We start from the raw sequence: 8,533 nt of genomic DNA, 5'->3' as shown, positions 1-8,533 counted from the left end.
GAGTGATGATTTTTTTCTCAATTTTTTTTCTTGCTTAGAAGTACCATTAAGAAACATGATCCCCGCTGCTACCGGGTTAAACTAAACCTCATGGGACTGACATTCCTTTCCTGCTGGATATCCCCATTCTGCAGTATGTATTTTGATCTCATTTATAGTTCCTTAGTTTCTAATTATTTTTTTATAATATTACAATAAGTTTATTATTATTGGTTTAAGTGTAATAGTTTTTGTCATTCAATATTTTTTATACATGTGAGGATTGCTCAATATATTTTTGCCGTAACTTAAAATATTCTTAATCCTTGAATATTGGTTTGCGTGTCAGGGATCAATTGTGAGGCCTGACGGTTAAGGGGCTGGCAGAACAACTTTTAAGGGGGTGACCAGAAGACAAACTGCATTAACATGCTCACAGGGCCCGAAACACAAGCACACAAGGAAAAATCACAGAGACTTGTACACTATGTACATTTTAATTAGTCTAAAATACAGAACATTGTCACATGTTTAACTTACTTTGAGTAAGGTCTCAAAAGAGAAAATACTTGCAAATATTTTAATACATTCATCTCTCTCTCTCTCTCTCTCTCTCTCTCTCTCTCTCTCTCTCTCTCTCTCTCTCTCTCTCTCTCTCTCTCTCTCACACACACACACACACCAACACACCGATAAATACTGGTACAGTGCCTAAGGAGTGGCGGAGGGCCGAAGTGGTCCCTATATACAAAAGTGGAAGAAAGGAAGAACCCCTGAACTACAGACCCGTGTAATTGACCAGTGTACTATGTAAAATATGTGAAAAAGTGATAAAGAAACAATAGACGAGATTTCTAGAAGAGCATAATTTAATAACAAGTAAACAGTATGGATTCCAGAAAAGGGGACTCATGTGTGACAAACTTACTGAGCTCTTACTCAAGAGTGACCGATAAAATACACACCTCACCATTTCACCCAAAAAAATTAGCAATTATTGCTTCACGTACTGCTCTTCCAGCTCCTCGGCCAGCAGCTGCTCCAAGAACAGCAGTAGGAGCATCCTGCTCTTCCTCATCCTCTTCAAGCTAAGGAGGAAATAAGATCTTAAAAGTACTCACAAAGTACTATATTACTCTTGCTCTGCTGAATGTGTCTGCTGATACACTGTTGCATTTTTACATATACTGTATTAATAGCAATTGCACTGCTGCAGCCAGAAATCTGAATGATTGAAAGTTATCACTAAATAAAGTTGCTATGTTCTCAACAAAGTTTATCCAACAGGAAGCATATGAAAGAATGTCTGAAAGCTAACTCTCCACCTTACCGAAATATAAATTTGTACCCGCTGGGGAAGTGGAATACCCCGCTGGACACAGCGGTTGTGCAGCAGTAAACATGAGGTGATGATGTTGAGGCACTTCATGGGAGCATACTGCAAGGCACCCCCAGATTTGTGAAGGCACCTGTAAATAGTGTTAGTTGTCAAAATTACTGAGTCAAAGACAATTGAAATACAAATCTTCCAAGCACTCCCGTCTTGTCTTTTTTTTTTTACATCTTCGCCTATTGCATACGGGTAGTCTTAGGCCACTTGGCGGTGACTGAAAAATCCAAGTTGGTAACGTGGGGATTCACACACGTCTGCTCACTTTCACACCAAATATTTATTTTTTAAATTTGCCTTTCCAATCACTTTATTGCTGTAACATGTTAGTAATCTAATTCTCACTGGGTTCTAATGGATGGCCAGCATATGTGAATGCATAGGTATTGGGAATAAGGAAAAGAAGTTTGTCACCTGAACCGGCTCTTTAGTATTCCAAAGGTTTGCTCCACAACGACACGTGTCCGTGTATGGGCCCTATTGTAGCGCTCCTCCGGTTCTGTTGTGGGGTTGCGGACTGGAGTCATCAAAAATGGCTCTAATGCATAGCCGCTGTCGCCTGTAAAGATTACAGTCATGCGATATCATTTTCAGGATGTGAAATAACTACTTAAGAAAGCTACTGTAACACACTAAGTAATTACTGAAAAGGTATTTATGTAACATATGTAATGCAACATTTGTCAAGAACATCAACATCCCTCCAGATACGCACCAATGAGCAGGTAGTCCCCAAACTCACCCCTGCGAAAGCGTTCATATAAGTCGCAATCAAGGATAGTATAAGAGTAGAGGATGGATGAACAGCGGGAGACACTTGGAGGTTGCGCCAGTGCTTCCCTCTGGCGGACGTGGATATGTTTATAGAAAACGTTTTATGATTTATGGTAGACTTCAGTATTTTTTATGCCTTGTTTATTAGCCCTCCTGACACTTCAACGCACCCACATTTATAAATCTTATGTTAATTAAAGTAAGTGTCATGTATATAATTTTATTAATATCTTCTTAAACAATGATTACAATGTGAAAACAAATAAATGGCAAGACATATCATTCAGTACTTAAATAAAATATAATAGAAAAAATCAAAGAAGTAATACTATCCATTCTATGAGTAAACAAGCAAACATGGTCATGACATAAATGCCTATATACTGTTAAAAAAATAATAACGAAAGAAAAGTATAAAAAAGAAATACATGGTCTTATTTCCTAAGTTTCATATAATACAAATGTTATAGGTTAATGTTGAATACTGGTAAGTTGCACAAAATAAAAGAAAGAATGGAAATGAAAGAATTAATACTATGTAACCTATGAGAGTAAAAAGCAAGCGTGGTCAACACATACATGCCTATATATAGTAAAAAAAAAAATATAAAAAAAACACTAACTTGAAAGAAAATTAGACAAAATAATTACATGAAGTTTCATATATATGCGAATGTTATAGGTCTATGTTGAATACTGGTAAGCTGGACAGCCAGATTTTAAGACATTTAGCAGTACATGTACAGCTATGCAGGTATGGGACAGCAAAATAACAGTGGTTCTCAAAATTGGTGCTATGTAAGGGACCATAATCTGAGGATATGTACTCACCAAAGGCAAATTACAGCATCTTTGTTAATTTCTAGAACATATTTAGTAAAATGACATGATCTGCTTGAGTGTAAAAGGTTGAGGCCTGTGGACAATCATTATGGCCATTGGTTATCCTTGGAGGTGGGTGGTGGGCCATGGACAAGTATATTGTATGAAAAATGGGCAACGAGCACAGTAAGTTTGGGAACCACTGCTACATAACAACAATGTATAAGGGCAGATTATGAATGTTTCTTACTATTACTAGAAATATGAACTAAGACATTTCACAAAGTTAGTAAAAACTGTCCTTACATAATTTGAGTAACAAATTAAATGCAGATTATGATTATATGGTAAAAGATGGATATTAATATATTTTGCAGTGTTTCGCAGAACACAGAAATTTGTAAATCATGGGATTGTTATTAATGACAGTATATTAATATTTACATATGTCTTAAACTAGGAGTTATAGGTAACATGAAAAGGTAATGGAAGAAAAAAGAAATCATAATGAAAAGAAATTTAAATGATTGAATTTGAAACTTTCAGCCTTAACAATATTTAATGCATAACCTTTATTACTTTCCTATTCTTTTTGCTAGATTTACGTACTTTTTCTTTGTTCTTCCATTTTAAATTAGAGAAAATCTTAAGCCTTATATATATGAGGTAAATGGTGCTGACTAGCTGAGTGGAGCACAACTGCAGAGGCGTTATAAATGTATGATTACTTAATCGTGACAGCAAGTTCTTTGATACATTTGTGCTCAACATGGCTCTTTCAATTGAATTTCTTACAATGTACTCTACTTCTTTGAAATGCTGCAAACAGGTGGCTGACGGTATAGTAAGTCCCCCAAATGGGGACTCAGAGTTATTCTCTGCTTTCAAATGACAAAACAGTTCGTTAATGTTATCTGAATCCTGTTTGGTATCAAGCAAATGCTCCCTGCAAATACTACAGTCATGAAACTTTAAGAACTTCTTGCAAGTCCAACCAACTACATACATCAGTCCATTTACCTCTCTGCCACAGGCAAGTTATCCTCAAAGATGTCCTCTGAGTCAGATTCTAATTCTAATGGGGGAGCAGGGCAATCAGTTTCACAGTCTGAGGTTACATCTAAAAGCAATGACTCATCTCGTTCACAATCACCTGAAACTGGAACCTGGAGAAGATCGTTATTAACAACTGATCTCAAAGCTTTACTGAAACAATAAACAGTTGGATGGTCATTGCTTCCACCTCTAAGCCTCAGTTTGCCAAACAAATTCTCTAGACAGTCCTGGTTTAGTCTACGGGTGAGGAGGAACTTCACTTCATACTCTTGAAGGTCTGACCACAAGGCTTGAAGTGCTGCCAAGTTGATGAGCCAGCCGTCTATACAGTAAATCTGTACACGAGGTGGTGTGCAAATTTCAAATGACTTTATGTAATCTGTAATTTCCCTGATGAATCCCATATGACATGATTTAGAACTAACCCCTCTTAAAAGTTTCTTGTAATGACAAGGCCGAATACTGTTGAAACAATCAAATAATTTATCCACCTTCTGTACAAATTCAGCTGTATGCTCGGCTTCCTGTGGCAGCAAACCTGCGACGGAATGCATGTATATGCCGGCTGCCACAGTCCCACTCATCACCTGGGCAGCAAGATTGACCCTCATCTTTGAAAAGCCTTCTTCACACATGTGACGTTTACTTAATTTTGGAGCAAGCCTGATTTTTTGTTCATGATCTTTTGTAAAGAAATTTTTAATATGATCCCATGAAATTACATTACCCCCTATCTTGATATTATACTTTAAAAGAGTGTTCCTGAGGCTTTTCAACAGATGAGGCGCATCATAGAAGAAATGTATCCTCTCACCATTCAGCTCAAAAGAGGGTTTTTCGGGAGACATGCCAAGAGTCTGAAACAGGGAACGGTGAGCACCTTCTTGGTCACAAACAGTAAACATTACTTTCATCCCTGTTTCTTGAACTTTACTGATAGACGCTTCAAACAGCTCTTGCAACCTACTAGTGGTAATCCCTCCCGAGTAAAAAAAGTAACCCAAGACCATTTTCCAGTTTTTAATAAGACCCTTTACCATGAAAACAAGTGCATGATTCGCCAATTTGAGACTCTTGCCGTGTTCACCAAAATCCTCTCTGCCGATTACAGTGTCAGTGGCCTTGTCAAAATGAAGAGATTCCTTTAAGCTCATTGCGTCAAACACAATGCCACAAAGAATCTCTTCTTTTGGCAAGGCCTCTGCCTTATTCTTAAGGACTGTCAGAGTAGACTTGCTCCAGCCAGTATGTAAAGGTATCTTTCGCAACCATGAATGCAAAGTAGAAACAGAAGGAAGACGGAAAATTGAACGAAGAAATCTGTAAGCTTTAGGACTATGATGAAATGTGGCTAGAGCAAATCTCCTCTCCTGCACCCCATACCTTACTCCTGTCTTACTTTTTACAGCATTCATAATCTGCCCTTTTACTAAGTCTAGAAGTGTCCCACCTAAATACTTTTCCATCTTAGAAATCAATTGGGCTGGTGTTTTCACCAGGTTACGTGATAGTGCTAAGTTTTTCTTCCTTAAACGGTACAGTTGGTTCTGCAGGAGTTTCACTTGGTTACTTGTTGATAAAATTATTTCATTAATACTAACGTCAGAAATATAAGACCTGAGAAATTGATCTAAAATTGATTACTTCTGCCAATGTGAGACATTACAATTACTAAAAACTAGGATTTTGCTATTGCCATGATTATAGTGAACATAGTTATAACATCTCGGGAACAGAAAATATCTTGGAAGTTTATAAGGTGTTACTTTAATTTGAAAGGCAGATTGTAACATTATTGAATCTAGTTCTTATGTATTGCTTTCCATAGATAATATATATGTGGATTTTAAGAAATTACAAACAAGACATGTCCTCCAAGTTTACACTTACGTTTCCTGCAGAACTTTGGAACCACATGCACCTGTTGCTCGCCAGCCAATGTTTGATTTCCTGAAAAATTCATGTCTATCATTAATGGTGCATGCCATGAAGACCCACAATCATAACAAAAGCTTAACATAAAATTATAATAGCTGCAGAACCAATAATTAAAAAAGCAACAAAATAAAAAGGTAGTGCTGCAATACATTTACTAACATCATCTTTATCCCTCCATAAAAGTAAGTGCAAACATCATTAATGCAATGATTACCAATTCCTTCTTCAGCTTATTGCTGACCTTGAGAGAAAATTTACTTATTTAAAGTTAGTATCATATTTCATGTATATAATATTTTAGTATGATCGGCAGAAGGGATACTTTACTTAGAAGAACATTCCCTAGCAGAGATGAGTTATGCTGCAATTTATGTGAGAAAAAAACACCCATCCTTTAAATATCCTTCCCTTTGTTAGCAAATATCATTTGTAAAATTAATGAAAAGAAAAAAAAAACATTACCTCCACTAAGGTTCTCAGAGGTGTCTTGGATGCCTGGCACAGGTGAGGATGTGTGCCCAGCATTCACATTTTCAGGTGGTGTTACTGGGGCAGGTGGTGCTTCAGGGACAGGTGGTGTGTGGAGTGTCAGTTGCTGACCACTCATGATCCCATTCCTCTCTGTAATTTTAGTTATAATATTAGCAAAGACAGTAATTACTATGTAACTGGTAGAAATACACCACATTCTTATTGCTGATCTTATCATATGTATGTATATACACACACATATATAATGTATATATATGCATACATACATACTATATATATATATATATATATATATATATATATATATATATATATATATATATATATATATATATATATATATATATATATATATATATATATATATGGGCCGTACCATAATATCTACTACCCTTGCCTTATCCTACTCTGTCTATAGTTATACATTGAGGGAAAGGAGATTGTCCTGAAAAAGGAATATTAAAAATCATGGCCCAACAAGTAAACTGCAAGGTAACAGTCCCGTAGAGAACACTCACGCAATCGCCTACACTCCCTTGCTTTGGAAATAAACAAAAGTCAAGATTGAGATCTATAGTTTTGGGTGCAGTAATGATGTTTAAGAGAGATGTTCACCAAAGGTATGCAAAATTCATAATATTTTACTGTTATTAGACAATGTTAAGTAATGCACCGGTAACATGTCATGTGGAAGAATGTTAAAAATACCTTGAGCTATATGTGAGTTTGGAATTGTTAACGAAACTCTTCCTTTGTCCTCTGTTTCATGCACATACTGGCACTTAGGGCTTATAGGGATAACAAGATGGACAGTACTTTGGGTGATGCCAAATTATGTGAATAGAGCAAATCTATAACAAAAAAGTTGTCCTTGTTACATTTACCTTCCACACGATCTTCACAAGACACAAATCTTGGGGCCTCATTGTTGTTAGTTTCCGTGAACATGCTTAGTTGTTCCTCGACAGTCATTGTCCCGGACAGCACCCCAAACGTTGCAGTATCGTAATCTGTAGGCATTGAGTATTATATTATAATCTTTCATAGACATCCGCAGTCATAGACGAAGAATTGCAGAGGGTTGCGAATGTCCGCAGGGATAATAGACAATCAAACCATTGTGGAAAAGAATTACATGGATAAAGCATGCAGAGTGAAATTAAATATTAAATATTAAATAATGTTGAAAATTGTCAAGAACATTTATAAGCTCACCATAGGTATCACAAGGCAGCACTCCTGAGGAAATTGCCTCGTCGATACTGTCATGAGTGGTTGTTGTCCCTGGGCATTCTGTGAAATATATAAAAAAAAAAATTAGGCTCTCTAAAAAAAAAATTACTTATGCAATTCAGCAGTTAATATCAACTTTTCTACTCAGTATACCATGAATGGAACCTTACATGTAATAGGTCAAGGTAAAACAAATTATAACTTACCATATTCAAGAGTGACCACATCTGAGGCGGGTGCAGGAACAGCGGGAGGCCTCTCAGTGTTAACTGAAAATAAAATATGTGAATATAATCATAATGTGCAAATCATGAGGTGCTCTGTATGTGTGTGTGTGTGTGTGTGTGTTACAAAAATAAGTAAATATTACTTTTTTTCACAACAAATTGAAATTAACAAAATTAATCTCACTGATATTAGATTCTTACCTGTGTGCGTTTCTCGGTGTGGGTGTTCTTCACTAGCATTGAAGGGACGAGGTATTGCCGTGCTGAGAAGCCTTCCTTTGCTTCCTTGGTAAGCAGCATGAAAATGATCGCTGCATACTACTTGGGAAGACCTCTCGTATGCAATGCCAAGGGCCAGCAACCACTCATGCCTTCTGCAATATAATGAACTGTTTATGCAACAGCACTTATGTGAGAAGGCAAATGTTAGGCAAGTTGTATCAATAGAGGTATCCTTGAATATACATTGTGCCATGAGCATGGCAGGTTATGGAAACAGTCATGACATGCATTATGAAAGATTTATAGCAACAAGGTGTAAGGTGGTGCATGATGCACAACCCCTTATTTTACAAATATGCCTAACTACTTAAGGGAGGTCACAAATACAAATTAGGCCCTC

General features: G+C 36.6%; 2 long non-coding RNA genes across 2 annotated transcripts; both read right to left on the bottom strand.

The window, feature by feature from the left end:
* Positions 1 to 478: 478 nt before the first annotated feature.
* Positions 479 to 2,048, bottom strand: LOC126988840 (uncharacterized). Its single transcript, XR_007742575.1, has 3 exons — positions 1,784 to 2,048; positions 1,310 to 1,448; positions 479 to 1,067 (listed from the first exon to the last, which is right to left on the bottom strand). It is a non-coding gene; the product is annotated as an uncharacterized LOC126988840 (long non-coding RNA).
* Positions 2,049 to 6,970: 4,922 nt separating this feature from the next.
* LOC126988839 (uncharacterized) lies at positions 6,971 to 7,954 on the bottom strand. Its single transcript, XR_007742574.1, has 3 exons — positions 7,891 to 7,954; positions 7,667 to 7,744; positions 6,971 to 7,461 (listed from the first exon to the last, which is right to left on the bottom strand). It is a non-coding gene; the product is annotated as an uncharacterized LOC126988839 (long non-coding RNA).
* Positions 7,955 to 8,533: the final 579 nt, after the last annotated feature.

This window comes from Eriocheir sinensis, unplaced genomic scaffold, assembly GCF_024679095.1.
Source record: "Eriocheir sinensis breed Jianghai 21 unplaced genomic scaffold, ASM2467909v1 Scaffold1, whole genome shotgun sequence".
Classification (NCBI taxonomy): domain Eukaryota; kingdom Metazoa; phylum Arthropoda; class Malacostraca; order Decapoda; family Varunidae; genus Eriocheir; species Eriocheir sinensis.
Note: the sequence above shows the minus strand (reverse complement) of the source record. Positions and strands in the feature narration are given on the sequence as shown.